The sequence below is a fragment of the Cetorhinus maximus genome, chromosome 11, assembly GCF_964194155.1.
Source record: "Cetorhinus maximus chromosome 11, sCetMax3.hap1.1, whole genome shotgun sequence".
Lineage (NCBI taxonomy): Eukaryota > Metazoa > Chordata > Chondrichthyes > Lamniformes > Cetorhinidae > Cetorhinus > Cetorhinus maximus.
Window position 1 is genome coordinate 30,845,520 of NC_135889.1, and position 25,086 is coordinate 30,870,605.

Here is a 25,086-nt window from a genome sequence, read left to right on the forward strand (position 1 = left end):
ATGTGAGCATGAAAGCAAGATGGTAAACTGAAATGACAAGCGACAGGAAGGTTGGGGGTCTTTTGAACATACATACGAACTTACAAATTAGGAGCAAGAGTAGGCCACTCAGCCCATTGCGCCTGCTCCGCTTTTCAATAAGATTATGGCTGATCTGATTGTAACCTCAACTCTACATTCCCACCTACCCCCAATAACGTTTCACCCGCTTCCTTATCAAGGATTTATCTACTTCCATCTTTAAAATATTCAAAGACACTGCTTCCACCACCTTTTGAGGAAGAGAGTTACAAAGACTCACTTCTGAGAGAAAACATTTCTCCTCATCTCTGAGCTAGGTGGGCGATCTCTTATTTTTAAACACTGGGTCCAAAATCCCCCACAGAGGAAACGTCCTTTCCACATTGCCCTGTCAAGACCCCTCAGGATCCTTAATGTTTCAATCAAGTCATTTCTTGTTCTTCCAAACTCCAGCAGAGACAAGCTTAGCCTGTCCAACCTTTCCTCATAAGACAACCCTCCCATTCCAGGTATTAATCTAGTAAACCTTCCCTGAACTGTTTCCAACATATTTACATCCTTCCTTAAATTAGGAGGCCAAGACTGTACACAGTAATCCAGATGTGGTCTCACCAATGCCCTGTATAACTGAAGCATAACCTCTCCAACTTTTGTATTCAATTCCTGTTACAATAAACAATAACATTCTTTTAGATTCCCTAATTACTTGCTGTATCTGCATACTAACCTTTTGCAATTCATGCACTAAGATGCCCAGATCCTCTGCACCTCAAAGCTCTACAGTCTCTCGCCATTTATATAATATGTTTCTTCTTGTATTCTTCCTGCCAAAATGGACAAATTCACATTTTTCCACATTATGCTCCATTTGCCAGATCTTTTCCCACTTATTTAACCTATCTATATCCCTTTGTAGCTTCTTTATGTCCTCTTTACAACATTACTTTGTATTGTCAGCAAATTTAATAACCATAGCTTTGGTCCTTTCATCCCTTATATAAATTATAAAGAGTTGAGGCCCCAGCACTGATTGCTGTGGCACACCACTCATTACATCTTGCCAACCACAAAATGACCCATTTATGCCTACTCTCTCTTTCTTATTTGCTAGCTAATCTTCTATCCATGCCAATACGTTACCCCCTACACCATGTGCTTTCATTTTCCGTCATAGCCTTTGATGTGGCACCTTATCAAATGCCTTCTGGAAATCTAAGTACAGTACATCCATCGGTTCCCCTTTATCCACAGCACATGTTACTTCTTCAAAGAACTCCAAAAAACTAATTAAACATGATTTCCCTCTCACAAAACCATGTTGACTATGCCTGGTTGACTTGAATTTTTCCAAGTGCCCTGCTATAACATCTTTGTTAATAGCTTCTAACATTTGCCCTATGACAGATATTAAGCTGCTTTCTGTCTCCTTCCCTTTTTCAATAAAGTAGTTGCTGTTTTCCAATCCGGTGGAACCTTCTTCGAATCCAGGAGATTTTGGAAAATTAAAATAAATGCGTCAGCTATCTCACTAACCACTTCTTTTAAGACCCTAGGATGAAATCCATCATGACCCAGGGAATTGTCAGCCCACGGATCCAACAATTTGTTCAGTACCACTTCCCTGGTGACTGAAATTTTCTTGAGTTCCTCCCTCCCTTCCATTTCCTGACCTACAGCTATTTCTGGGATGTTACTTGTATCCTCTATAGTGAAGACTGATATAAAATACGTGTTCAATTCATCTGCCATATCCTTATTTTTCATTATCAATTCCCCAGACTCAATTTTTACTGGACCAATGCTTACTTTTCTTTTTTAAATATCTACAGAAACTCTTATTATCTGTTTTTATATTTCTAGCTAGCTTTCTCTTGTACTCTATTTTTTCCGTCCTTATTAATCTTTTAGTCATTCTTTGCTGTTTTTATATTCTGTCCAATCTTCTGACCTGCTACCCAGCCTTACGCAATTATATACTTTTTCTCTAAGTTTGATGTTATCTTTAACTTCTTTAATTAACCATGGATGGTGGGTCCTCTACTTGGAATTTTTCTTTCTTGTTGGAATGTATCTATTCTGTGTATCGTGAAATATCCCTTTAAATATCTGCCACTGCACCTCTATTGACCTATCCCTTAACTTAATTTGCCAGTTCACTTTAGTTAGCTCTGCATTCATGCCCTCAAAGTCGCCATTATTTAAGTTTAAAATAATAGTCTTGGATCCACTCTCCTCTCCCTCAAACTGAATGTAAAATTCAATCATATTATGATCACTGCTACCTAGGGGTTTCTTCACTATGAGGTCATTAATTAATCCTATCTCATTGCTCAATACCAGGTCTTATATAGCCTGATCTCTGGTGGGCGCTAGAATATGTTGTTCTACAAAACTATCCCAAAAATATTCTATGAATTCCTCATCTAGGATACCTTTGCTCATCTGATTTTTCCAGTCTATATATAGATTAAAATCCCCCATGATTATTGCTGTACCGTTCTGACAAGCTCCCATTATTTCTTCCTTTATATTCCGCCCTACCACGTGGGTACTGTTAGGCAGTCTGTACACCACTCCCACAAGTGAATTCTTGCCTTTATCATCTCTCATCTCTACCCAAACTGCTTCAACTTACTTGTTTCCTGAATTTAGGTCATCCCTCTCTATTGAGGTAATACCATCATTAATTAACAGAGCCACCCCTCCACCTTTTTCCTAGCTTCCGGTCCTTCCTAAATGTCAGGTATCCTTCAATAGTTGGGTCCTAATCTATGTCATCCTGTGACCATGGCTATCAGATCATACTTATTTATTTCTATTTGCGCTATCAGTTCATCTGTTTTGTTTTGAATACTACATGCATTCAGATACAGAGCCTTTAATTTTGTCATTTTTATTTTGTAATCTCCAGCTTTATCTGCTGATTTAATCTTAAAATTTGTACTCTGTCGCTTCCTGTCACAGTATGTTTATCATTTCCCATATTAGTACCTTTCTCTATTGCCTTGTCTCTACTCTTTGATTTACCACATCTTCTCAAATTTGATCACTTGCCCCAACTATTTAGTTTAAAATCCTCTCTACTTCCCTAGTTATGCAGCTCACTAGAACACTGGTCTCAGCACAGTTCAGGTGTAGACCATCCAAACGGCACAGCCCCCATTTTCCCCAGTATTCATGCCAGTGTCCCACGAACCAGAACCCACTTCTACCACACCAATCTTTGAGCCATGCATTCATTTCTCTAATCTTATTTACCCTATGCCAATTAGCTCAGCTTTTGAGATTCTGCTTCTTAACTGGGTGCCTAGCTCTTCATACTGTCTATGCAGAACCTCTTTTCTTGTCCTGCCTATGTCATTGGTACCTACATGAATCACAACGACTGGATCCTCCCCCTCCCAATGCAAGTTCCTCTCCAGCCCTGAGCAGATGTCCTGAACCCTGGTACCCTGGCAGGCAACACAGCATTCTGGACTCTCGCTCCTCACTGCAGGGAACCGTGTCAATCCCCCTCACTATACTGTTCCCTACTACTGCTCCATTCCTTTTTGCTCCTTCGCACTTGAACGGCTTCCTGTACCATGGTGCCATGGCCAATCAGCTCATCCACCATGCAGCCCCCACTCTCATCCAAACATGCTGAAAGAACCTCAAACCTGTCGGGCAATTGCAAAGGCTAAGGCTCCTGCACTCTTGCCCCCTGGGTCCCCTTACCTACCTCACTCACAGTCACACCCTCCTGTCACTAACCACCTTTCAAATCAGAAGACCCTATCCTAAGGGTTATGGCAACCTCCTGGTACAAAATGTCCAGGTAGCTTCAACAATGGCCCACCTCAGGGTTTTAATCTCACCTTCTGAAATTCCTTTCCTCTGGATCTCTGACTACACTCAAGCTTCACCTTCCAAGAACAGTTTCAGATCTTCAGCAGTGCGAAGCAGAACCTCATGCCCCAAAGGCCCTCTTTACTTAAAGTTTGCTCCCCACGACTCTTTTTTCAAACTTAACTGGGACCTCTGCCTATCTCTGTCTCTGTCACACTTACTGACTGATTCCCCAAAACTGACGGCCTCAGAACTGTGGTTCACTGACCCTTGAATTGATCTGGTGACCTATCACGACAGTCTAGGAGGGTCCCACTCTTGTTACTGGCAGGAACCAAATTAACATGTATGGGAACATCCTGCACCTTAACTGCTACAATCTCCACGGACTGCCAATTTAGCACACAGGGGCACAGAAGCAAAAATGGATTTCATGACACCATCCCTTGGAACAAAGAAAGCTTCACTACAGTGAATGTTTCTTTACAATGGCTTAACAATTCCTTTACAAGGATCAATTATCATAAGCCTCTAACAAATTGCTTTTACATACTATGCATAAACTGTTTTTGTTTCATAATTACATATCTTGTTTTATAAAGTTACAAAGATTTAACCAAAACAAAGTAACAAGTGGGATTAGCATGATTTACACATCACAGAATTATCATAACCCAAAATCTGCCTGATCTCCTGCACTCTTTCATTGAATTCTAAATAGAACTCAATCAATTACATGGTTTTTAGCCATAATCTTTTCATGCTCAGCCAAAGGTAGTGAAGATAAATTTTCTTTCACAATAACTTGACCAGCTTGCATTTCTATTATCAGGAAAATATAATAATTGTCATAATGTTATTGGAATTTATTGTTAAGTAGAGTAAGTCTATGTCTGTGTGTGTGTCATTTAATTGAATTAAAGGCAGATGGCCTGAAGGTTTTGGTGTATTAGAAGATAAGCTAAGTTTGAAATCTTAAGTAGGTAGACATAGGTGAAAAGGGAACATCTGCATTTTTAAATAAACCAATCTAGCTTGTTTTCAAAGGAGGGGTGAAATGTATCACCTAGCCAGATGAAGTTCAGAAACAGTGGAGGGAATTTTCCCAGAGTTGCACTAAGTGCGGTAACAGGCAGGTAAAACATCGTTTTACCTGCCGGCCGCGTTGGCAGGTTTTCACGCCGTATTGTCCCAAACCGGCTGCATTATTTATGCATTCCCGGGAAACACGCAGTTTCCATGGCAGGCGGGATCTCATTCACCCTCTTGCCATTACCCCGCCGTTGCATCACACCAGCCTCCATGTTTAAAAGGCAGCCACCAGCTCACCACTGCTGCCTGGGAGACATGGCCAGCAAAGGAAAAAAGACCACAGTCTCCTGGTTTAATGACGGGTCCCTCGAGCAACTGCTGGATGGCATGGAGGCCCGCCGAGTTGTCCTGTACCCGCCCCCCTCCACTCTGGCCGCAGGATGGCAGCAGTGGTCAGCTGGGAGGTGGTGGCACCACTGGTCAGCGTCAACGCCCTTCGGAAGAGGACAGCCACCCAGTGCTGCAAAAGGATGAATGATCTCCACCATTCCTCCAGGGTAAGTCATTCTTCTCATCACTCTCAACTCACACACTCACAAACCCAGCACACATGCACAGGGCCCTCACTCACTGCCAGTTCAAGGGACATCACCATTCACTCTCTCACACACACACACACCTTCATTGTCCTCAGCCCATCAATGAGACTTCTCGCCACCTGCACAGGCCAGGCACATTTATCATCTGGCCCAACAGGCTTCCTGCTTACACTTTCTTCATCTCTAGTCATGCAGGACAGGCTGGCACACAACAAGAGAGAGAGGTCACAGACCGGTGGCGGAATGCCCAAAATCAAGGTCCTCATGGACTTCAAAAGCAGAGCCATCCAGCTGGCCAGCAAGGATCTGGACTAGCCCTGTGCTGACGGTGAGGTCAGCAGTGCTCTACCAAGTAAGGATCCAGCAGTGCAACATCTATCAGACAACCATGCTGTGAGTGATGTGTCCTGTTTCACAGGCCACTGCCATGCACTAATTATCTCCCCTTGCTTTCGCAGACACAACTGCCAAACAGCCAACAGAGTCCATGACCCAGGGCCTCTAATCAAGCCCTGAAGAAACTTCCGAAAGGGAAACTGAAGACACCTTCCTTGAAGTTCCGTCACAGCGCTCACCCACACCCTCCACCAGCATACAGACACACACCTTGATGGGACCTAGCTTACAATAGACACGAGATCACAATCTGGTGAGCACATCACACTGTCTGATCTGCAGCAGGCAGCAGCAGGGACTTCCCAGGTCCCCAGCATTCAAAGACTGAGTCCAAGTCAGATGATGAGCCTCTGGACTCGGTCATACCTCAGTTGCTGGAGCTGCAAAGGCAAGCGCAGGGACATCAGGAAGGGATGTCCACTGCACTCCTCAAATGGAGGAGTCTGTGCGCCTTCAGTCTAAGGTGATAGCGCCGGCACGCCAACACACCGAGGTCAACACTGGTAGGATGGTAAAAACAAAAAGCTACTGCGGATGCTGGAAATCCAAAACAAAAACACAATTACCTGGAAAAACTCAGCAGGTCTGGCAGCATCGGTGGAGAACAAAAGAGTCAACGTTTCGAGTCCACATGACCCTTCAACAGAACTGGTAGGATGGTGGCTGCCATGGAGACCTTGGTCCAGGACATTGCTCCTGCATTGCTGCAAGGGCTCAACTCCATCACTGATGCCATAGTTGGCCTCCAACAGTGTGTACGCAAGAGGGGTATGGGGCAGCTCAGTCTCACTCCAGCTACCCCTTCCCCTCAAGGAGTCAGCCAGGGCCCACGGGCACACATAGGGAGGAGGATCAGCAGGTGCACACTCTGGGCCCCTGCACCCAGGTGACTCCGGCCCATCCCAATACCCTCTTCCTATGACCTCAGCAGCTCCTGCTTCACAGGCCAAGGATGGTGCCACTGCCACACAGCAGGACCCCGAAAGCAGGCCGGGGCCTTCCAAGTCTCAGCCCTCCACAGGATGGCTGCCAAAGTCATCACAGACAGAGCATCGCAGTCAGCAGGCTGCATCCACCTCCGCTGTGGATGTCCAGGGAGCACCAAGACATAGAGGCAGGGTTAGGAAAGTTAAGGAGAAATAGTTGTAAAGCCTGTGCACGGGTGTTAATCATGTCTACATACTGTTCACTATTGTCAATGAACTCTCAAAATGTCTCCCTACCTATGGCTCCTTGTTCTGATCAGCAGTGTTCTTGTCACTCGGATGTGAAACCTTTCTGCACAAGATAAAGGCAGGTGTCTCAGTCCAGTCCAGGGCCTCTTCCCTGTGCTCTGTGCAGCTTTCAGACCAAAGGGATGGTCTAGCCTCTCACTCCCTGGAGACATTACTGATGCCTGCACCTAGATGATGTTTGTCATTACTGCCAGAATGTTGTGGGCAGGCATCACAGAGTGTTCTCATTCTCTCGATTTGCCCTCAGCACCTTTATGGAGGGGCTGGCCCCCATCTCTTCAGCATCTGTGACCATTGATGCTGTGCTCCAGCTCCTGAAGGGCTCAGCAGCTGAAGGCAGACAAAGCGTCAGATGTTTCTAAAGTTTCTTGGCTGCATCTCTATGATATGACCCTGATCACAGATCGCAAGTGAGCTGCCCTCGGCCAGACAGGAGTCAGACATTCTCAGAGGCCATGTGAAGGTTCGTGGAGTGTCCTTAATGCATGTCATCATCATCCTCCTGCAATCAAAGCCTCCATTGCATCTCCATGACAGGAGCATTCTCACAGAGGGTATTCGCGCTGCCATGGGCCAGCCTGGAGTCAAATGTTCACAAATGCGCTGTGAGGATCTATGGGGTCACCTCATTGCATATCGTCATCATCCTCTACAAATCTAGCAGCTATGAGGGCCTCCCGAGCACACCTGCCTCATCTAGCCAGTGCGAGGGCCTCATCCCCATCATCGTTGCCTCTGAGCACCCTCTCACCCTCATCTATGTCGGCATCCTCCTTATCGGAGGAGGTGTGCAGCTCCTTCATCTCTTCCTCAGCCAACTCATCTCCCTGTTGGAGTCTTCCAAGGCCACAGCACATTTGTGAACGTTTGAGTCGCCTGGGTGGATGGGTCCAGAGTGTGCATCTGCTGATCCTCCTCCCTATGGGTGCCTGAGGGCCCCAGGCTGACTCCTTGAGGAGAAGGGGTAGCTGGATTGAGACCGAGCTGCGTTGCACCCCTCTCGCCTACTGTTGGAGGCTAACTATGGCGTCAGCTATGGAGTTGAGCCCATGCGGCAATGCAGGAGCGATGTCCTGGAACAAGGTCTCCATGGCGGCTGTCATCCTACCAGTGTTGGCCTTGGTGCGTTGGCATGCCGGCGCTATCACCTCAGCCTGAAGACGGACGGATTACATTTCTCTTTTCTCCCCCCACTTGAATGGCTCCCTGTACCATGGTGTTATGGTCGGTTTTCTCATCCTCCCTACAGTCCCCGCTCTTGTCCACACAAGGAGCAAGAATCTCAAACCTGTTGGATAAGAAAGGGCTGAGGCTCCTGCAGTGCTACTTCCTGGATCCCTCTACCTGCCTCACTCATAGACACACCCTCCTGTCCCTGACCACTGGCTGAATTTAAGGTAGTTAATCTAAGGGGTGTGACTATCTCCTGAAACACAGTGTCCAGGTAACTCTCCCCCTCCCTGATGTGTCACAGTGTCCGAAGCTCAGACTCCAGCTCATTAACTCTGAGCCGGAGTTCCTCGAGCAACCAACATTTGCTACAGGTGTGGTCACTAGGGACCACAATGGGGTCCACCAGCTCCCACATCATGCAGCTACAACACATCGCCTGGCCCTGCATCTCTATTTTATTTAATTAGTTTTTCAATTTGCTTTTAAATTTCCTACTGGTCTTTAGTTTATCAATCTGTAAAATATTTCTCCTATTTACCTTTAATCTGAAAGCTAGTTAGAATAGAGATTCAAAATACATTTTTTAAAATCAACTGGAACTCGCTCTCTCTGCTGAATTGAAGCTGAAGTGTTAGGCCTCCGATCCTAGGCCCCAGTATTCACCTTTAAGCTGAAATCAACTTAGAATAGGTAGTTCAAACTAGCAGTTACTTACCAACCAATGAACTTACTGTTTCCCTGTGATGTCACTCTTTGTTTTTTTTTTCACTTGGTGACAGTGACTGCAGAGGACATTCTTCCCAAGAGTGCAGCAGACATCCCTTCCTGGTGTTCCCAAGCTTGCCTCTGCAGCTCCAGCAACTGTGACATGATCGAGTCCAGACTTGGACTCAGCAGATTTCTGGCCTCCAGAGGTCCTCCGAATGCCGGGGACCTGGGAAGTCCCTGCCGTCGCCTGCTGTGGATCAGACTGTGCACTGTGCTCACCAGTATGTGATCCTGTGCCTATTCTAGAGCTAGGTCCCACCAAGGTGTGTGTCTCTGCGCTGGTGGAACGTGTGGATGAGCGCTGTGACGGAACTTCGAGGAGGGTGTCTTCAGATTCCCCTTCGGAGGTTTCATCCGGGCTTGATTGGAGGCCCTGGGTCATGGACTCTGTTGGGTGTTTGGCAGATGTGCCTGCAAAAGCAAGGGGAGATAATTAGTGCATGGCAGTGGCCTGTGAAAGAGGACACATCACTCACGGCATGGTTGTCTGATGGATGTTGCACTGCTGGATCCTCACTTGGTCGAGCAGCACCGACCTCACCATCAGCACAGGAGCTTGCTGGATGGCTCTATTTTCAAAGTCCGTGAGGACCTTGATTTTGGGCATTCTGCCGCCAATCTGCAACCTCTCTCTCTTGTTGTGTGCCAGCTTGTCCTGCATGGATAGAAATGGAGAAAGTGAGAGCAGGATGCCTGCCGGGCCAGATGATAAAAGTGCCTGGCCTATGTGGGTGGTGAGTGGTCCCATTGACGGGCTGAAGACAATGATGGTGTGTGTGAAAGAGTGAATGGTGATGTCCCTTGAACTGGCAGTGAGCGAGGGCCCTGTGGAGGTGTGCTGGGTTTGAGGGTGAGAGTTGAGAGTGATGAAAATAGTGACTTACCCTGGTGGAACAGAGGAGATCATTCATCCTCGTGCAGCACTGGGTGGCTGTCCTCTTCTGAAGGGCATTGGCACTGACCACTGCTTCTACTGCCTCCCAAGCCAGATTGGCCACGTTGCTGCCACCCTGCAGCCAGACCGGAGGTACAGAACATCCCGGTGGGCCTCCACGGCATCCAGTAGATGCTCAAGGGACACGTCTTTAAACTGATGGGCTGCAGTCTTGTTCCCTTTGCTGGCCATGTTGGTTGGCTTTCCGACTGCCCCAGCCCGCCCCTGCTGAGCACCGCCGCCAAGGGCAAAATCCTGCCCTGTGTTTATTTTTACTTATTTTTCCCAAAGATTACTGGTAAAATTGGTACTATGATAGATTTTTTATTATTAGAGAGGTAAAGTCCAAAGACATAATGAAACAATGGGAATTTGCATTCAAAGGGGAAAATATGTATAAAGGAGAGAAGGTTGTGTGTAAGGGCAGGAATTCTAAGATCTAACACGTGTGAAAAGCCTCCAGCATCTAAGCCTCAAGCTGCCGTCTACAAAGAACTGAAGCTGAATTTGACTCTTCAGGGTAGTGTGTGTTACTTTGCCTGGGTTTTTTAAGATCTACGTGTCTTACTGTTGTCTTAACAAAAGTGTAGCTGGAAGTTAGATTAACTCAGGGATCTAGAAGTTATCATAATAGTAATGTGTAGATCTATGTATGTGCTTCAAATAATTTCTTCTATTAATAAAGGTTTAATTTAGTTTTGTAAGAAACCTATAAGACTCAATGGCCTTATTACTACTGAATTCAAAGCCCACATCTCGAAATATATACAAATTGCAAAACAGTTGTGCCAGTTGTTTCAAGTTTCCCTTTGGGACTTGAGCAGCTCAGCATTTACCACCGGCTATGGAATAACAAAATTGGCTGCTCATCTGGGATATATTTGAGATTGCTTGATTGGTTTGGAGTTGGTGAATCTTAAGGTTATGAGTATGAGATGCACTTTGAATTCAGGAGTTGGTGTGAGGTTTTTTCTAAAGTGGTGAGACTGCAATATGGCTTAGGCAGTTGCTAAGACTTGTTTGAGCGTTGAAATTATAACTTTGGCTGGTTTACAAAATGTAACTAAATTTAAGTTAATGGAATTCGTGAATAAATTACAATTGGGGTTACCTGCAGGGGCAAAGAAAGTAGGTTTAATTGAAGTTATAGCACAGCATTTAAAGTTGGAAGTGATACCTGACTCAAGTGAGTCACAGCTTGAGGTAGTGAGACCTCAGTTAGAAATGAAGAAGCTTGATCTTGAACAAGCAAAGAAAATGAAAAAACTTGAGCTAGAGACAGCAGAAAAAGAAAAAGGGAGAGCATTTTAAAGGGAACAGGCAGAAAGGCAGGAGAGAGAAAGAAAACAAGGTAATTAGAAATGGCGAAGTTAGAAAAGGTAGAAAGAGGAAAAAAAGAAAGAGAATTCCAGCTTAAAATACAGTCAGTTAAAAAAGAGACGCCAGTAGGCGAGGAAGGACTTAGTTCCAGACCAGAACCCAGTTGGGAGATGTTTAAATTTGCTCAAGCTTTTCCAAAGTTTGGGGAGAAAGATGTGAAAGCATTCTTTATTTCATTTCAGAAGATAACTAAACAGATGAAATGGCCACAGGAAAACTGGACATTGTTGTTACAATCCAGGTTGGTAGGTGGAGCACATGAGGTTTATGCTTCACTATCAGAAGAAATGTCGGTGAACTATGGTGTGGTAAAAAAAGACTATTTTGAGTACACCTGAGTTGGTTCCTGAGGCATACAGGCAGAAATTTAGGAATATGAAAAAGCAGCCTGGGCAAACTTCTATTGAGTTTGAAAGAGCAAAACAAAGTAATTCTGTCTGGTAGGTATGGACATTAAAAATAGAGCCAACATATGCAGCTCTTATAGAATTCATTCTTTTGGAAGAATTTATAGATTCAATTCCTTTGATAGTGAGAACTTGTGGAGGAACAGGGGGTTGAAAAGATAAGACAAGCAACAGAGATAGCTGATGATTATGAGTTAGTTCATAGAGCTAAACCTTTTATTGTCATCCTTTTAAATCAAAAAAGGTTAGAATGTGGGAAGATGAAAGGAAGGCAGGTTGTCAGGGAAGAGAAGGAGGTGGAAATTCACAGGAAGTTTTTATCTCATAAAAAGGGGAGGTGCTGAGGGTAGAGGTGACATTTGAAAATTGAGGTGTTTTCATTGTAATAAACTTGGACATACGAAATCTGTGTGTTGGAAATTGCAGGGAAAATCTGTTGGAATTATAGGTGTGCAAGAAAAGTACTGGAAGTAAAAGTACTGTGGGTTCTGAGGTTCAGGCACAGTAAAAAACAATGGTTTGTGTACAGGTAAAACGGGATGAATCTGTGATAGGTAAAGAAGTGAGAATGTGTTCACAATTTACCTGAGAGAGTTCTGGGGAGCAGGTTGCAGAAATGTTTAAAGATTTTGTATGTGAAGGGTACAGGATGGCATAGGTAAAAATGCTAACGTTTTAAGAGACACATGAGGCTAGTCAATTCTTAATGTTGTGGGAATATGACATGTGTTGTTCAGAGGGAGTATTGCAGGAACAGGTGATAATAAGTGGGGTTCATGGAGATGCTAAACCTATTCCGTTGTGGAATGTAATTTTAAGGAGTAAGTGGAAAACAGGTGAAGTGATTGTTGGGGTATTAGAAAAATTGCCCATTGCAGGGATTCAATTTCTCCTGGGCAGTGACGTAGCTGCATCACAGATGTGGATGATACCTATGAACAGCCTGTAGAAGTGTTTTCAGCAGAAGTGTTGCAGAGAGAGTATCTTGGATTGTTTCCAGATTATGGGATAACGAGATCACAGGCTCATAGATTGAAACAAGAATAACAGGAAGTTTAAAAGCAGGGAGAAGGTGTGTAAATCCAATTAACTGACACTGTGTTTGATACGGTTGTTTAGGAAGAAAGAACAGAGGACAGTTCAGCTGAAGTGTTTAAGTCAAGGCTGTTATTGGAGCTACAGAAAATGGGTTTGCAAATAAAGCATTTATATAGCTTACTCAGAAACAGACAAAATGTATTTCAGAATGTTATTACCTTAAGGGTAATGTTTTAATGAGAAAATGGAGGCCATTTTGGATATAGAAATGAGATTCTGAGGATATGAATCCGCTTTTGTAACCATATTCGCCTTTCAATAGTCCATACACAGTCTTTGTGTGCAATCCAGTTTCGGTACCAGCACAATAGGTGAACTGCTCAGGAAATTCCAATGGGGGGATGTTTAGGGATTAGAAAGACACAGGCAAAGATACAAAAACATTTTTATTGGCCTGGATTGCAAAGGGATGTAGTCAAATTCTGTAGAACATCACACGTCAGATGATAGGGAAACCACAAACAGTGATTAAGCCAGCACCTTTAATTGCCATTCCAGCATTTGAAGAACCTTTTACTAAGGTCATGATTGATTGTGTAGGACCCCTCCCTAAGATTAAAAGTGAAAATCAGTACTTACTGACAATAATGGATGTGTCTACCAGGTTTCCTGAAGAAATACCTTTGAGAAATATTACAACAAAAAAAATTGTGGAAGAGTTAACTCTTTTTTTTAAAGATATGGTTTACCTAAAGAAATACAATCAGGTCAGGATTCAAATTTCATGTCACAGCTCTTTAAGGAAATAATGAACAATTTGGGGATAAAACAATTTAAGTCAACAGCTTACCATCCTGAATCACAAGGGGCTTTGGAAAGATAGCATCAAGGCCTTAAAAGCTATGATGAAGACGTATAGTCAGGATTATCCACAGGGTTGGGATTGGGGAATTCCATTCTTGTTATTTGCAGTTAGTGATACTCCTAATGCATCGACTGGTTTTGGTCCATTTGAACTAGTTTATGGTCATGAGGTGAGGGGACCACTGAAACTGATTCATTAGAAATTGGTGGATCAATTGGTATTGAGAAAGTGGGACAATCAAAATTTATCACAAAGATTCACTTGCTAAAAGGATATTGGCAAGTACTGTTATCGGAGAGAGCATATGAGCTATCAGCTTTTGTGGTGCCAGATGGACTATATCAGTTTAAAGCCATGCCTTTTGGTATGAAAAATGCACATGCAACATTTCAAAGACTAACAAACAAAGTAATTGCAGGACTGAGCAATTGTGCTGTTCATATTGACAACTTGATTGTTTTCAGTCAGACATGGGAGGAGCATTTACAACATCTGGAAGAGTTATTTACTCAATTACAAGAAGCTAATTTGGTGGTGAACTTGGCTAAAAGTGAATTTGCAAAAGCGCAAGTTACGTATCTAGGCCATACCATTGGACATGGTACAATGTGAAAGTCAAGGCTATCATGGATTTCCCCGTGCCTACAACAAAACGAGTAGTTTTGAGATTTCTGGGCATGCGTGGGTTTTATCAGAATGGGATTAGTGTAGTCAGGTCTTTGTTGACCAATGCAGACACGATGGGCCGAATGGCTTCCTTCTGTGCTGTAAAAGTCTATGAGTCTAGTTTAACGTTGTAAAAATCTACAAGAAGTGGTTTGGCGGGTGCTGGGGGATTTTTTGCTGTCTTCGGGGCTTCTGCACGGGCCGGTTGCTCCCTGACATGGGTTCGCTGGTAGGCATTTCCTTTGGAATGCAGCGTGATTGTGAAGGTGAGCAGAGACAGTGCAGAGCAGAATAAGCTTCCCGAGGTGGAAGGAGGAGGAGAAAGGAAAAAGGGCTCTCAGCGGAGGGCCATGTCTAGGCAGGGTGTTCGGAGAAGAATCCTCCTACCTAGACCTTGGCGGGGACCAATGTGTGGGATGTCTGCGTTGCAATGAGGACAGTCTGTCTGGGGTCTGCCACCTGCTGCAGCTGCAGCCCTAGCCTCGGACCAGGGCAGGGATGGCGTTGCCGGTGGCTCTGGGGGTGACTGTGGAGATGAACTTTAGTGCTTTGCAGGCTGATGCTGGAGGTGCTGTGGCACCTCACAGTTTGTCATTGACTGTTGCATTAGGGTTTGTAGTTCTCTTTTCAAAGACAGCTAATTACATTTTGTTTTGTCTTGCCAGAGTCCAGCAGGTGAAGGGAGCACATGTCTTTGCTATGATTTCAGGCTTCCCCATGGTGCAGGTTGCCGATGGCTTATGCTGTTTGCTTTGCGGTTACTGCACATCAGCTCTGTTCTTTGGTGCAAGTGAGCAGGATTCCACTCCCTCAATGCTCAGCTGGTGTGCAACAATAGGCAATGAATCGTGCAAGCCCGTGCCTGCATGTCTGTCATGCCAGCTGAATTTAAGCCACCACAGAAAACCAAAGGTGGCTACTGGACAACCTGGGCTATCCACTGACAACAGGGCTGATGACTCAGGTGTGCAACTGCATACAGTGAAAGCCGTCCTACCATACAAAATGTGAACAGGTCATTAGCGTACCAAAACAACTGCCTGAACTAATCTGGATGAACCCTGCAGCACTCAGCAGTGAGTGTCAGGATTCAGGATGGCCTGCTACATGCGCTAATCTGGCCATGATGCGGACAAACCAGGTCACCAGCTATGGAGGTACGGCCAGCAGCTGAAGAACAGAAGCGGGAGAAGGATGAAATGGAGGAAGAGGAGGCAGAGAAGGATGAGGTAGAAAAGGAATAGGAAGGAAGGAGGCAACCGAGACATCCTCTTTTTGTTCGGCCTATCAATGAAGACCTGAGTCAAGTGCAATGCCAGTAAGCACAACTCCAATTCCCTATTCCCCAACAGTCCCATACCTTACCTTTGCTATGTCACTAACCATTGCAGTGTCTATTTGGCTGCAATTCACAAATAACATCCACTACAAAATAGATGCCCCAAACCTAATTTAAAGATAAAATCGGGTCATATTGCATATGAACGTAAACTAATCGCCATTATTCATTCCCTTGGTGTGTGTTTTCTGTGTGCCTTTGCCTGCTCTACTTCTCAAACGTAGTGTTACACCAGTAGCTGTAGCATGGCCAATGGAAGAATGCAGTCTAGGCTGGCTGTCTGGCTAAAGGGCAATGGTAGGGGCACTGGTGAACGGGATGGGAGAACGAATGCTGCATTCCTGAGAGAGGGTAGCAGTTTCATACTACGTGGAGCCGCTACTACTTCCCAGGGACAATGCCTCAGCAATCCTCATAATAATTTGAAGGACAGGCCACTGAACTGCAGTGACATAACTGAAGCGGTTATGAACATTGGTATCCAGAGCCATGTTTGCAGCAGTCTAAACTTGTACTGGGTGGCTGCTGCTGTGCTGCAGTGGAAGTTGGCCACCATCCAACAGATGCTGCCTCATGTTTGGGTCCACAAGTGTGTGAACAAAGTTAGCCACCACTTCCATGCTGAAAAGGATTGGCTCCAAGCTCTGTGTAAATCTCTGTGAAAAGCTGGACTTGAACTTCCCTGTGCCCCTTGACATTGCATGTAGGCTTTCTGTCGGGATTTCCAATTTTTAAAATTAATTCCTGCGGTGTGAGCATCCCTGGCATGAGCAGCACTTACTGCCCTCGATAAGGCGGTCTTTTTGAACCATCCATGTGGTGAATGTACATCCACAGTGCTGTTAGGTAGGGAGTTCCAGGATTTTGACACTGTGATGGTGGTGGAATGGTGGTATAGTTCCAAGTGTGTCTTGAAGGGTAACTTGCAGGTGGTCGTGTTCCCATAAATCTTCTGCCCTTGCCTTTCTTGTTGGTAGAGGTCATGTGTTTGGAAGGTGCTGTTGAGGAAACCTTGTGAGTGATAGGGTTCATTTTGTAGATGGTACACACTGCTGCCACTGTGTGTTGGTGGTGGAGGGAGTGGATGATGAAGTTGGTAGATGGGATGTGGAGCCTCATAGTGTTGTTGGTGCTTCACTCATCCAGGCAAGTGGATTATTCCTCCATGACCTCCAAAGGCTAACTGGTTGGAAGGGCATTGGAAGAGAAAAGCTCAACTGGCCAAGAAGAGGGCCCAGAGAAAACAGAGGCCAGTGAATCCTGCACCTTCTCAGCAAATTCAGTAAAGACTGCCATGCTAGAGTGGGGTTTCTGAGCAACACCAGGTGATGCTTAACACATAGTTGAGCACCATGGGACAGCATTTCAAAATAAGGGAGAAGCCACTTAGGTCCAGAATGGGGAGAAATTCCTTTACTCAGAGGGTTGTGAATCTTTGGAATTCTCTACCCAGAGGGCTGTGGAAGTTCAGTCATTGAGCATGTTTAAGGTAGAAATTGATAGATTTCTGATTAACAATAACGTAATGGGGTATACGGATAGTGTAGGTAAAAAGCATTGAAGTGTTTGATCAGCCATGATCGTATTGAATGGCAGAGCAGGCTCGATGGGCTGAATGGCCTTCTCCTGTTCCTATGTTCATAAACTTGTACCAAATTTTAGCACTGTGGTTGCTCCATTGTCTGAACTATTAAAAAACAAGACGTTTCAATAGACACAGGAGTGTCAGAAGGCATTGGACAGTTTGAAAACTGTATTAACTACAAAACCAGTTTTGACAATACCCAATTACGCCAAGCAAGTCGGCTGTTGACGCAAGTGATATAGGTGTTGGGACCATACAGTTACAGAAAGATGACACTGGAATTGAAAAAGCGATAGGGTATTTTTCATGGAAGTTGAATATACGACGGATAAGATATTCACCATCGAAGAGGAGATTTTGGGTCTGGTATTAGCATTGTAGCATTTTGAAATTTATGTTGCAAACAATTTATCAGAAACAATTGTTTATACAGACCACAATCCTTTAAAGTTTCTGGACAAATTTCAACACAGAAGTGCAAGGCTATTCAGATGGAGTTTATTACTGCAACCATTTAATCTACAGATTATATATGTAGTGGGACGAGAAAATCTGATTGCAGATGCATTGTCAAGAGTTTGAAGCTTATAAGGAAAATTGGATATTTAAAAACCTGGACACTGGACTAGGTTGATTTCTGTTGATACCAAGGATTTGCGTATATATTGTTAATGCATGCATCTGGTAATGTAATAGTGCAATAAGTATAGAGATGATATAAGATGATTTCAGAAAATGAAACCATCTTTTTAAATTATGACAGCTCATTTTTAATAAGGAGGGGATGTCAGGAAGATATAATAATTTTCATAATGTTACTGGAATTTATTGTTAAGCAGAGTAATAGTGGGGTCTGTGTCTATGTTGATGTATGTGTATTTTAATTCAATTAAAGGCAGCTGATCTGAAGGCTTTGATGCATTAGAAGATAAGCCAGGTTTGAAATGTTAAGTAGGTAGACATAGGTGTAAAGGGAACATTTACATTTTTAAATAAACTAGACTAGATTGTTTTCAAAGGCGGGGTGAAATATGTCACCTAGCCAGGTGAGGTTCAGAAACAGTGTTTATTTTTCCCAAAGATTACTGGTAAAATTAGTACTAAGAGATTTTTATTATCAGAGAGGTAAAGTCCAAAGACATCGAGAAGTAATGGGAATTTGCATTCAATGAGTAAAATATGTATAAAGGTGCGAAAGCTGTGTGTAAGGGTAGGCATTCTAAACAAGTGTGAAATGCCTTCAGCATATAAACCTCAAGCTGCTGTCTACAAAGAACTGAAGTTAAGAAAACCCACTTTGAATTGGATTGTTCAGGGTATCGTGTTTCTTTGCCTGGGTCTTTTAAAATCGATGTGTCTTCTGTTGCCTTAACGGAAGTGTAACTGGGAGTTAGGTTAACCAGGGGATTTAGAAATTATCATAGTAGTAATTTGTAGATCTATGTATGTATTTAAAATCATTTCTTCTATTAATGAAGGTTTTATTTAGTTTTGTAAGAAACCTATAAGACTTGGTGGCCTTATTACTACTGAATTCAAGGCACACATTTTGAAATTTATACAAATTGCAAAACAGTTGAGGCAGTTGTTTCAAGTTTCCCTTTGGAATTTGTGCAGCTCAGCATTTACCATCGGCTGTGCCATAACACTATTTCGTACACACCTTGCTGGTGTTACTACAAACACTCTGCTGGTCTTCTCCTCTTCCAATGTGAATGCATGCTGGTCATGTTATGTGATACAAATTACTTTTGCCTAGGTTTCCCAACTTTAATACAGAAGAACATGGGATTTTTCTTACCCCTTTCCTCTGTTGATGGAAACATGCCTTCAATAGGTCCTTTACATTTGTGACAGACACTGATTGGCAACCAACTTCAACACTGTCTTTCTTACCAATTTCTTCCATAATAGATTTTCTCTTCTCATTTTTTTGAATGAATGAATTTGCACTGCGGTATTTTTCCTCTCTTTAGTCAAATCATTTGCTACTTTATCCACAAGATATATTCCAAAGCCTCCTGCACAAGTTTATATTCTTCCTGTTGACATTTCAAAAGTGGAACCTTCATTTCCACTTCTTTTGCAATTTTATCCAAGTATTTGCTCATTTTCCAATTCTTTTCCACATTTGTTAATTTTTTCATTCAGCTCAGTAACTACTGTGGTGCATTCAGTTGTTCTTGTTTCAGGGTCATTTGTGAAACCTTTATACAAGGTTAACAACTTTGCATGGGCATTCAGTTCATTTTGGAATATTTCTTCCATGGTTCCTGACTGTTTTTAAACTTCTTCAATTTACTCCTTAGATCTTCACTCTGTTTCTTTGAATTTTCCTTATCTGCTTTTAAAGTCTGGATTTGTAATTTCATTCAGCACATTTAATTCTTTTTGTTCTCCAAATTGCATTGAGGTTCGAGAATCTGATTGCTCTGTTCATGACGAAGTTCTAACAGTTTGTCAGCCTTGGATTTTAATGCTGCATTCAACCAACTGTTCTGATTCACAGGCAATTCCTTTTCCTGTTCAAGGCATTTTTCACAATACTTCATAGAGCCTTTTGTTGCTCGAAGTTCAAGTTTCAACTGAAGACCTACCTTTGTTGAATTTGCTTCCACAGGTTTATCATTTAGATATTTCATGTTCTCAGCCAAGTGTTCCACTTTCTGTGACTGCTCAATTTTTCTCATCAATTTTAATTAACAAACTCATCGTTCATATGTGAAAGTTGGTTCTCTACACTATAATTTTATTGACTGGAGCAGCTTCTCTTAAACTTTGTTAGCTAAGCTTTTCTTTATCCTGTTTATACTACTTAATTTCTTCCTCTCTTTGAAACTCGAGCTTCAGCATTTCTATTTATTTTGCTCTTTCTTTCTCAAGCTGCCTCATCTGCAACTATTCTGTTTCCACCTTCTTTTGTCTTTCCATAACTGCTGGTGAAGCTACTACCTTCGCTCCAGCCAGGTCATTCCAGAGGAGTAGGTCAAGTCCTTTGACAGGCAAACTATGTACAACTCCTATAGTTACCAACCCAAATATTAGGTCACTCTCCAGAAGCACCCGATACAGAGGTACTTGTATATTCTACCCTCTGAGAGCATTCATTAAAACCTTGGCATTTAATGAGCTCTCTGATGAAAAAGTCATACCTTTCCCCAGCAAAAGAGCTTGGGTAGCTCCTATGGCCCTAAGTATTATAGGTTTACCTGCCCTACTTGAGGGATAAGGAATTACTTTTCCTTTTGACAGGAATTCCCTGTAGCGTTCAGGTATCTTGTTCACCTCCCCAGCACACACAGCAGTGTCTGCACTTGACTTTACAGCTGCAGCTAGAGTTCTTCTTCAGTCATATGGACTCAAAACATTAGCTCTATTTCTCTCTCCTCAGATTTACAGCATTTGTGGCATTTTGCTTTCATTTTAGTGTTTAGACAATGTTGATTTTAGATTGTGTTTATTACAGTTAAAGTCTTCAAATTTGAACTCTTGTCGTGTGATCTTTCCAGTCAAGTCACTGAAAATTCAAACATCTTTTTAAAAGTTATCGGTCTCTGCAGGGATTGTAACACCTGATTGAGGTTTTTGATGAGGTAACAGATATGTGGTATACATGGACTTCCAAAAGGCTTTTGATAAAGAGCTGTGTAACAAACTTATCAGCAAAGTTAAAGCCTATGGAATGAAAGGGATGGTAGCAACATGGATATAAAGTTTATTGAGTGATAGGAAACCGAGAAGTGGTGAATGGTTATTTTGGGGGCCGGAGGAAGGTACAGAGTAGCGTTCCCCAGGTGTCAGTACAAAGACCACTGCTTTTCTTGATCTATATTAATGACCTAGAGTTGGGTATACAAGGTACAATTTCAAAATTTGCAGATAACACAAAACTTAGAAGTATTGTGAAATGTTAGGAGGATAATGAGACTTCAAGAGGACATAAGCTGGTGGATATGACAGATGAAACTTAATGCATAGAGGTGTGATATGATACATTTTGATAGGAATAATGAACAGAAGTAATATAAAATAAAGAAAGTGGAATTAGCTGAGCTGCTGTTGCAGAGAGTCGGCATGGACTCAGGGACCTAATAGTGTCCTTCTGCGCTCTATAATTCTATTCTGTAATTCTGTCTACAAGACACAAGTCAGGAGTGCAAATGTGTGTCACCCCAACAACACAAAATGTTCAACACCTTCAAGGAAAGGAACTCAGCTGATCAGCACCCCATCCACTACCTTACACATTCATTCCATCCACCATTGGCACACTGTAGCTGCAGTGTGTACCATCTACAAGATGTACTGCAGAAACACACCAAGGCTTCCAAACCTGGAACCTCTATTACCTAGAAGGACAAGGGCAGCAGGAACATGGGAACACTACCACGTACAAGTTCCCCTTGGATATTGGAATGCAGAGTAAAATTTGAACATTTGCCAATGATACCAAACTTGAGGATGTGGCAAACAGTGTGGAGGATACCAATCAATACAAAAGGGTGTAGATCATTGAAGATGGCAGGACATATTGAGAGAGTAGTTAGCAGACACTATGGGATCTTGGGTTTCAATAAATCAAGGTAGTGAATACAAAAACAGGGAAGTTGTGCTGAAATTTATAAAGCTCTAGTTAGGCCACAATTAGAATATTACGTCCAGTTCTGGTCACGGCACTTTAGGAAGGATGTGGAGGTCCTTGAAGGGGTGCAAAAGAATGGTTCTTGAGATGATGGAGTTTAGCTACAAGTTTAGGTTGGAGAATCCGGGTTTGTTCTCCTTGGAGCAAAGGAGGTTAAGTGGAGATCTGACAGAGGTGTACAAGATCATGGTAAGCTTAGATAAGGTAGACAAAGAAGATCTGTTCCTATTTGTTGATGATTCGAGGACTTTGGAGATATAGGGGAACCGTGAGGAAGAGCTTTTTTTCTGCAGTGAGCGGTAGTGACCTAGATCTCTTTGCCTCCAAGGGTGGTGGAAACAGAGACAATCAATGATTTCAAAAGGAAATTGGATAGGCACTTGAAGGAAATAAACTTCCAGGCGTATTGGGATAGAGCGGGGGAATGGGACCAACTGAATTGTTCTGCAGAGAGCTGGTATGGATTCAATGGACCAAATGGCCTCCTTCTGTGTTATGATAATTCTATGACAACGGCCCAAATAATTTCAAAAATCTGAGAGTCATAAAATTACACATAAGGGAAATCCTATTCCCCAGTGTTAAAAGAGAAAGGGCTTGCATTGATTCAGCTCTTTATCATGTCTCTCAGAAATAATCACCAACACTTCACATACAAGTGCTAATTCCACACTCCTTGCATTGAATGGTTCTTTCAAAGAGTGCATTACAAGGATTCTGGGCACATAGCCTTTACTAACCATTAAAATAAATTGATGGAAAATCATGGATTGTGCACCTGTGATGTGAGCACTGCTCACCATTGGAAATGTGAAATTAAAAACAGAAAATGCTGGAAATGTGGATCAGCCCTCTGATTAATAGCTTGAAAGTCAAACACGGCAGCCGTTTCGTGCATATAGCAGCGTCACATAAACAACATAATCACATAATCTGCTTTTGCTGATGCTGATGAAGGGAGGAATGCAGGCCCAATCACCAAAGAATCCTTGTTCTTCAAGTGGTACAACATCCTTAACATCCACATGACTACTAAACAGGCATACATTTAACATCTCATCTGGAGAATGGTATCTCAAACAATCCCGCAGTGCAGTACTGGAACAGCTGCCTAGATTATGAGCTGAAGTCCTGGAAAGAACCGAAACTGGCACCTATTGATCCAATAGCAAAATTTCAATTAGCTGAGCTAAGATTCCATTTTGTGAAGCAGGAGATTTCCGATTCTAGAAAATCAGTTTGGTTGTTTTCTGACCTGGACAAGACAAACAAAAAATGGCACAAAATCTAATTTGACCAGGCTTCAGCTGTAACAAGTGCAATGCCGAGGAGCATGTAGATCCATGTAATCACGAAGCTTAGAGTTGATGCTTTAGTTTTAGACCAGATGGAGCAGGAAATTACCACAGGCTGCAGGAACTCCGAGGCCAGCATCAAATGAGGATCCCGAGCCCCCACTTGCTGGCTGTGGGACCAGTTCAGCGATTTTACCAGAGGCCACCTCCAAATTGGCCAACTTGGCCTCGCATCCTAATAAGATGGCCCAATCAGAGAGCCAGCAACTCTAAAGCCTCGGCAACTCCATTAGAAGAGGTGGGCACAATGGCAGATTGCAGATCGAGAGCGGGCCTGAAAATGGAGGCGCGCTTGGACTGGTAAGTAAAAATATCAGAGGAGCCAATCAGGCAGACCCCTCTGGGTGGCCCACTGGGCAGCTTTCCCTGCTCCCTCATTGGGGCATGGAGTCTCCAACTCAGCACAGAGTCTGCCTTCATGAAGCTGGCAGCCTAGCTATGTGGCAAAGACCACACCACCACCTGCAAAATGCAGGTAGCCTCAGAAAATTTCCCTTAATGCAGCCTTTAATAATTTAAATTGGCTGCCTGCCTCTGGTCAGTGGGCAGCCCATCTGCATCCAGCCCAACCGCCAGGAAACCTCCCCAGCAGCAGGACATGGCACCCCACTATTTTCCCACCTGGAACCCCAGCCTCCCCAACCCCTCACCCCGGGGTCTGGAAAATCCTGCCCATAGAATCAATATGCTAATCAAAAGTCTTGGAATGAGAAGGCCAATATTGAAACATAGAACTGATGTATTGATAAGGTAAAAGAATCAATACTGCAGACTTGAAAGGAGGGATGTGAGATCATTACAGAATGAGACAGGTTGGTACTGGAAGCTTGGTTTTCTAGAATGGATGGAAGATGTAGGGTAACCCAATGCCTAAAGGATAAGGTGTATGGAACTCACCGGTAGTAAGGATAGTAGCCCTTCTCATTAGAAAGGTTATCAATACTGTTTACTTACTAGTTTCATTTTATATAGAGTTATGTCTAATCTTTCCATTTTTGTGACATCATGTAATGCATGTATATGTGCCAATGGGTGCACGAATCCAGGATCTGAAGGTTTAAAAGGAGAGATTTTTAAGGAGTTTCAGTGAGTACACACCTGTGATGGAATTTAATGAAGACTCTGGGATCAGGAAGCATGGTGGGTGGTCTGAGTTAATCAGAGCTGAAACGCCAGACGATGGGCTCAGAATGGAAAAATTAAGTCAGCGGCGTGGAAGTAGCAGGTGGGGCTTCGCACCATCGCGTGGCAGTGTCCTACTTCTACTATATTTTCATGCCATAAATACTCAATTTCAAAAAGTTTTAATATAAGTCCTATCTTCAAGATTAAGTCAGCGCTGCACAGGCATATGGTGGCACCCGGTTCCAGTCCATTTAAAGGTGGTGTGCACCAATCGGCTTTGTGCAGCTGTGTCTGAGGTCAGGGGATTTCCTTGTTGAACTCTGCAGCACAAGGGAGGGGGGCCAGAAAACGGCAGCTTGCATGGAGCCTTGGGACGGGCAAGGGCAAGTCAGGGATGAGGGTGTTGGCGGGAGTTGGGGGGGTGGGGCTGGGTGGGGGAGAGATTTGGGCAGGGGCATGGAGGAGTGAAAGAGGGCTCTGAGGAAGGACAGAGGATGAGGTCAGGGCATGAAAGTGTGCAGTGGGAAAGGCCTGGTGTCCTGGGTATGGTGGTGCAATCAGTGTAGATAAACATAATGAGGGGCCTAAAGGGCAGGGTCAGTACTGTCCACATATGGGTCCTGTGCGTCAAACTCAAGGTTCTGGCTGGCAGCAGGAACATTCACAGTAACAGTGGGGAGTTTGATTTGGTAGGGAGG